Below are 7,383 nucleotides of genomic sequence, written 5' to 3' on the forward strand. Positions count from 1 at the left end.
CCAGCCTGCAGTCCAGATCTTTCACCCATAGAAAACATTTGGCGCATCATAAAGAGGAAGATGCGACAAAGAAGACCTAAGACAGTCGAGCAACTAGAAGCCTGTATTAGACAAGAATGGGACAACATTCCTATTCCTAAACTTGAGCAACTTGTCTCCTCAGTCCCCAGACGTTTGCAGACTGTTATAAAAAGAAGAGGGGATGCCACACAGTGGTAAACATGGCCTTGTCCCAACTTTTTTGAGATGTGTTGATGCCATGAAATTTAAAATCAACTTATTTTTCCCTTAAAATGATACATTCTCTCAGTTTAAACATTTGATATGTCATCTATGTTGTATTCTGAATAAAATATTGAAATTTGAAACTTCCACATCATTGCATTCTGTTTTCATTCACAATTTGTACAGTGTCCCAACTTTTTTGGAATCGGGTTTGTATTAAGGAACAGGACGTGTTCAACAGTGCGAGGCTATTTCTTTATTATTTCCTACTTTGCTGTCTTTGGGATATTCTTTCACACGTGACAGTTAAACGAGCCAAGGGTTCGTGACGGGCGTTGCTAGACCTCCCCGTTTGAATGGCCCCATTACTTTTTCTATCACTTTTTCTTAAAAACCTGCTGCGTGCAAGAAGTATGCAACACAATGCGCTATACAAACTTGCTTAAACCAGTATTGCTACAGTGCAACAATACTGGGGAAGGTAAACACTTCTGTATTTAAAAATATTTAAGTATCGTTAACATATTACTTAACATAAACATTATTAACATGGTTGCATGCACTGTGTGGAAATAATGAAATCGGAGAGATGTTTTTCTTGCACATCTGCTTTCATTACACAATGATAACAATCAATAATGACATCTGTTCAAGAATTTACAATTAGCCTACATTATTTCAAGAAACCAGTCATTTTATGGCTCCAACTAATATAAAAAGCATATTTTATCTTAAAAAACAATATTTTCCAGTTTCACAGCCAAGTCCAAACAAATATATGTGTATCCGTGTATTTTCCAGGATCTCTGTGTGAAAAAGGTTTGTTCATTGTTTAACCAATGTACTGCATTAAACTGTCTATAATAGCACTAGTTATCTCAGCCATAGTTACTGCCAACTTTTTATGTAATGTCCTAAACTAGAGCTAGTAAATTAAATATTAATTCAATTTTTGAAAGTACAGAACACAAATGTTTTTCAAAGCAACAATGCAGTTTTACAAACTTGACAAAGGTTTTCATGAGACACCTTCGTCTAATGTCTGAGACCTGACTAGCTGGGGATGTACAGTTTGTTTATCAAGTCTTACCTCCCTCAAACTCATCATATCCTTTCTGCTTCCATGTCCCTGGTTTGCACAAACAAATTCTGATGTCCATCTACAGGGGCTATTAATGATAGAGTCAAAATAAGATGATCAGTATTATTTAGAAACCTACTTTATGCTGGGGCCACACCAAAACATAATCGGGCCGATTTCTCCCCTTCCGACAGTCCTAGGTAAAGTCCCGATGATCTTAAGACTGGCTCAGATTACAGGATTCTCTGCCAGATCTTACCCCGATTTTCTCCTCCTGGGAATCTTTGAAAAAATCTTATCACTGGCCTCGATCGGGTCCGATGTTCGGTCCAGATTATCACGTAATGTGAGGCATTCACAGATCAAATCTTAAACATCCTGACCTGCTCCGAGAACAATCGGGGCCACCTCGATCATATCAAACATGTTTGATATTTAGGACTTCAAATTAGGGATGCACCGATACCATTTTTTAAAGACTGAGTACGAGTACCGATATTTTTTTTCTGGTACTCGTCGATACCGATATCTATAACCGATGCCTGTATAATGTACAATAATGTTAATAAACCAGTATCTTACTGGTACATTTTCTTTTGTTTTTAGGTCTACTTAAATTTAAGTACTATTTTTTAATCAAGTTCTATTTTTTATGAAAAGTAGCACAATTTTACTAGCACATTTACTTCAGTTTACTAAAGTAAAGAATATACTCTGTGGTCAAATTATAAAAAAATTAAGCGGGGTGGTGTGGTAAAATGTGAGTGTATTATAACTTGCTCAAGTCAACCGGACTTTTATTTTGACGGATCGCCGCAAATGGTGTTTGTTTATGTGTTCGTGTCCTCGTGCAGTTAAACACTGGCGCTGAAAGCTCCACAAGCACAATGCGTTCAGTACACGCAACCGCACCACTCTTTCACACACAGCAGAATACATATTTTAAACAGTATCTGAATATTTTGTTAACTGTTACGTTACCTGTTCAGCGCTAATTTCTTGTTAGGAAATGCCTGGATTCCTCGATTCCGTCCGTGTTTTCCGTTTTGCGGAAATCATAGGGCTCTACGTATGTCACGTGAGGTATCGGTCTTTGGTATCGGTGTGTCATTACGAGTACGAGTACATGAGCTTGGTATCGGCCATCTCTACTTCAAATCGGGGTGATGACGTTGGTACTTTTACAACAACCAATGAGAGACAAGACTGCAAGATGACGGAGTGACTGACAGAACAGTAATAATGTAAATGCAGTGCGTTGGATAGTGGAGATGTACAGGTTTCAACAGCTTTTTGAAATGTGGCAACATAACAAATACCTCTATAATGTGTCCTTAAAGTTGTTGCTTCACAATGTCCATTGTGTTCTGTTTTATACATAGGCCCTGTCCCAAATGGCACACTTCATGTGGACTTGAGGTCTCATGGACTTAAATTGCACGCTCTCGCCAAGTCTACGAGTCCGTAGGGTGTCCCATTTGTCTTTTTAGCGCTCAGGAGTCTGCTCCTGAGCGCCTTCTTTGTGCCCTCGATGCGGTCTTAGGCGAAGCCCGCATTGATGCAGACTCCACTGAAGTCCCCTACCCAGGAATCCTTGCGAGCACCCAATCACAGAACGGATGGGGGAGTGTCGTGATGTCAGACATATACGTAAACATGACAGATACATTTTTAAATGTATGTTTTGATAAAATTCAAAATTAATTTATTAATTAGTTACTTATTCGTATTATTGCTTATTTATTTTCTATTAAGCCAGCTATTCAAGAATAAAAACTTTTAATGCAGTGCATTTTCTTAAATAAGGTAATAAGTGTTTTGTTGTAGATGTATATCTAGTTGTCTCTGGGCTCTGTAAAGCTGAACAATACAGTTTATGTATTATAAAGAAATGTTAAATAACAACATATATGCATATTAAGAACACATTATGCACATTAAGTATATTGTAAACAAATTAATAAATATACATAAGCAGTTGCATTTACGTCATGACAAATGAATGCATTACAAACATAAGTATCTATTGCATAATGCTCGGGTGGCATATCAACATATGAAACACAAACATATGAAATACAGAATAAAAACTGGCAGCTCCAGTCCCAAATAACAAGTGGTCGACTTCACGCGGCGCTGTGCAGACTGATCAGCGAATGACTACCGCGAGAGTGATTAGAAAGCACCGCTTGCTCTTTCCGGTGTGATGACTCAAGTCTGTCCCAAAATGCACTCCCATGTACCCTTGTGGACTCGTGCCTATTGCCCTATAGGGCTGCACTTCCTGACGTCACCAAGTGTGGACTCAGAGGAGGTCCTCAAGACCGGAGTGCGCCATTTGGGAAGGGCCATAGTTAACACGAGCTGATGCTTCTCACACAACTTTATTTTACTGCTACCAGAAACAAAACATCCCTGTTTGACCACCAGTTGACATAACGCCATACTACCACTAGATGTATGTCATCACATTATTTACATTTGCTTTCTGGTGAAATCACGTGATACGCTGGTCCTCTGGTACGATAAACTAAAAAAGATATTGCACTGTGTGATGTGACAGAAATGTCAAATATTTTGTCCGAGCATGGTTAAGATTTTAAATAAGAGAATCCATCAAGATAGTGTGTGCTGCAACCAGATTTTTTTAATCGGTCCGGATATTAAAACTCCTGTAATCTGAGCCAGGCTTTAAACGGCTCTAAAGATTATTTTATCAGATTTCCCTGTGGTGTGATGCGTGTTAAGAGTGAATGAACCTGATCGGAAGAACATCGGAGCCGCCCCGATCGCGAATTTTAAATATTCAACATGTTGAATATTTACGATCAGAAATCCTGATGTGTGGGGGAAACCCCGAGGACAAACGCACAAGAACTCTGTTGATTGTCACGTGGAACAAAACAATATACCCTGTTAGAAAGGCAGCTGACAAGTTTAACAACCATATAGTTATCACTTCAACAAACCATTTTCTTTATTCTGTCAAAAAAGCATTACAAACGCTATCATTGCAATTACGAATAATTTAAATAAAAACCAGGCTATGTTCAAGTGACGAATGGTTGGAGTCCGTGCGGATGCTTTAAGGTGGAACAGAAAAAATAGGTCCAGTGGAGCCAGTAGACTCTTTCGGGTGATAATGTCAGCAGCTATTTTTTACAAAACTGTATTATTATTATTTTTTAATTACTGTGAAGACATAAATACAACAATATTTGAGTTGCAATAAAATTATATGTAGTGCCGTGCCACCTTAAATGCATTAGACGACGCTGTTTGAGCAATTTCTCAACGATGAATAATATTTTTAAAATTACATAAAAGGTTATATGTACACATTTGTTTATATTGAACACACATATAATAAACAAAGCTTACAGTGAAATAATAAATAACTTATTCTGAAATCTCGAGAGAATTTGCGAAATTTCCTGTGTTCACAGTCAGGACTCTGTTTGAAAATCTGTTGGTGTGTGGTGTGCTTGTCGCTACCCGATCCGTCCCGGAAACACGATTTGTTCCGCGCATGCGCGAAACTGACGCCACGTCCGGTCGATACAATTTACGGCAGTTAAAAAAAGTTCGTTCCATACCGGAAATAGTCTTTAAATAAACTATTTATTGAACATTGCATTTAACATCAAAAGACATTAAACACATTACAATTTGTAATGGTTTGGAGAAACGTACGAGGGATACACTAAGAATCCTGTTTAGAGCGGAAAATAGTTTTTTCAATTATTTTTTATGTTGCTTTTTATTTTATTTTTTAATACCAATGAAAATACAATATGACAAAATGTTATATGTCAGGAGTGAGAAATAGATTTTTATTTATAAAAAATGTTTTTTGTTTATAGTAAAACTAAAAGTTTATTTTTTATTAACGATTCTCTTCTTAAATACTTTTTTTGGCAAAATATGTAAAGGTTAATATGTGGCAGAAATTGTTACCCCAATTAAATAATTGAAAAATTAAATACAAATGTTAACTTAATTGTTAATTAAGTTGAATTTTAAGACACCATTTAGTAAAGTGTGTGTTTTATTTATATGTTACGCTCTACATATTTTAGCATACTTAAACAAATGTCTGTATTTAAGAAACACACAGAATGTTCTGAATTCATTCAATTTATTTATTTATACATTTGTTCCTTCTTTTCTTTAGTCATTCATAATCATTCAGTCACTCCCTTCACTCATCTATTCATCTACTTAAATTGCTGATTGAGGAACATGGCATTGACCTTTAGGCCGTGTTTATCAATACAGTATGCCAAAAAATGTTTCCATGTCTTCTTCATACTGAAATACAAACAAAAAGTCATCCTTCGACCTTGGACCCCTCAGGAAGAACCTCCTCCTAAAACACACACATGCACGAACGCACACACAGTAGTTTGATGGCATATGTTTTCTTGTGTGAAAATCCAGCTTACCTCTGTGAATGTTAATGGACACGATGTGCAGGTGCATACTGTGAAACACAAATAACACTGTAAGAGTTGTTGTGGAAAAATTTCAGTCTTGTAGTTCAAAAATCTCTCAGACAAAGAAGGTCCGGGTGCCAAGGAGTTAACTTTATTTGCTCGAGCCAAACAAAGTGAGATGTTCCAAGTCATCTAAAAACCAAGTGTTTTCAGTCTATAGTTATAGTAAAATTCTGAAAGGTGGTCTCTTCTAAACCAATCAGGTATTTTCCCAGTTATCTCTTATTTTTATTAACCAATTGTTAATTGTCTGCCACCAATAAGTCCCAGGTAACAAGGTACGTATCTAATGGTGGTACGCTGGTTATTACATCATTTTTAAAATAATTTGCATACAATGGTTACTACACGAGACCACCAAACAAGCCATGGTCTCCATACGAGACGGCGTGGCGTCCGTGCGTAATCATGGTTACTTGTAAACAGTGGAAAATCCCCAGGTTTTAGAGAGAACACAACAGGCTTCAAACTTTAGGCCTCTAAAAACATCACTGGATTTTACCTTGTTACATTGTGCTCAAATGTGCTTTAAACATGCATAAAGTGACATTAAGTGCATTTATATGAACAATCATTGGTTACAGGTACAGATTGTGTCATTAAATCATCAATTCTTCTTCAAATAATCAAATTATCATCATAAACCTACTTATATGTAATTATTCTTATTGACTATGATTTCAGATCAACCCATCTATGTACTAATGTTCCTATGAATACTTCTCAATACTTTTTAGGTATTTTATCAAGTGCATTTATAACTGTGGTGAAAAACAGTGCTCAATACATGTAAAAAACATCTATATGTGCCCAGAAATTACACAATATATTCCCCCCTTTGGGACTCAAAGAGTCCCACACATGATTAATTGCTGACGAGAAATATATACTACAAAGTGAATGAGTGCAGGCAAATGTCATCAAAACCATAATAAGAAATGTGTAAGTATATGCGTGGGCGAAATCCTTAAGTAATTACTCGAAGTATGCAAGCTAATAAAAATCCATCTTATCCATCTTGGTTATCTCGTTACACGGACAACACCTGCTTATAACCCACTATAGAACAAAGACATATCTATTCATTTTCATAGATACGTTCAGTATTAACTGAATAAACAACCATCTGTTGTTGAGGAGCAGACGTGTTAGCTCTCTTAATAGCCTGCATGACACATGGCCAAAAACATAACAATAACAAAATGGGCAAAAGAATGCAGGTTGCCAACATCAATATGTTATGTAGATTTGGGAAAATATTATTGAACCAGTCCCAAATGGAAGATTCTGAATTCACTTCTTCTTTTGTGATCATTGTGGATAACATGGTGATGTTATGTATTCCTTGTTCGATAAGATGTCCATCCGCGTCATTGTCTGGAATGTACGTGCAACAAGTCTCTCCAATCATAGCACAAACACCTCCGCGTGCTGCGGTGAGTTGGTCCAGGACCACTCTGTTCTGGAGTGCGGTAAGCCGTATTCCTCGAAGTTCCTCTCTGATTCCTTCCATCATGATTTTCGTTGTATTGATAAATGAGGCTAGCTCATATCTGGTGATTTCCACGTCATGCATCAGTG

Source organism: Triplophysa rosa, linkage group LG8 (assembly GCF_024868665.1).
Source record: "Triplophysa rosa linkage group LG8, Trosa_1v2, whole genome shotgun sequence".
NCBI lineage: Eukaryota > Metazoa > Chordata > Actinopteri > Cypriniformes > Nemacheilidae > Triplophysa > Triplophysa rosa.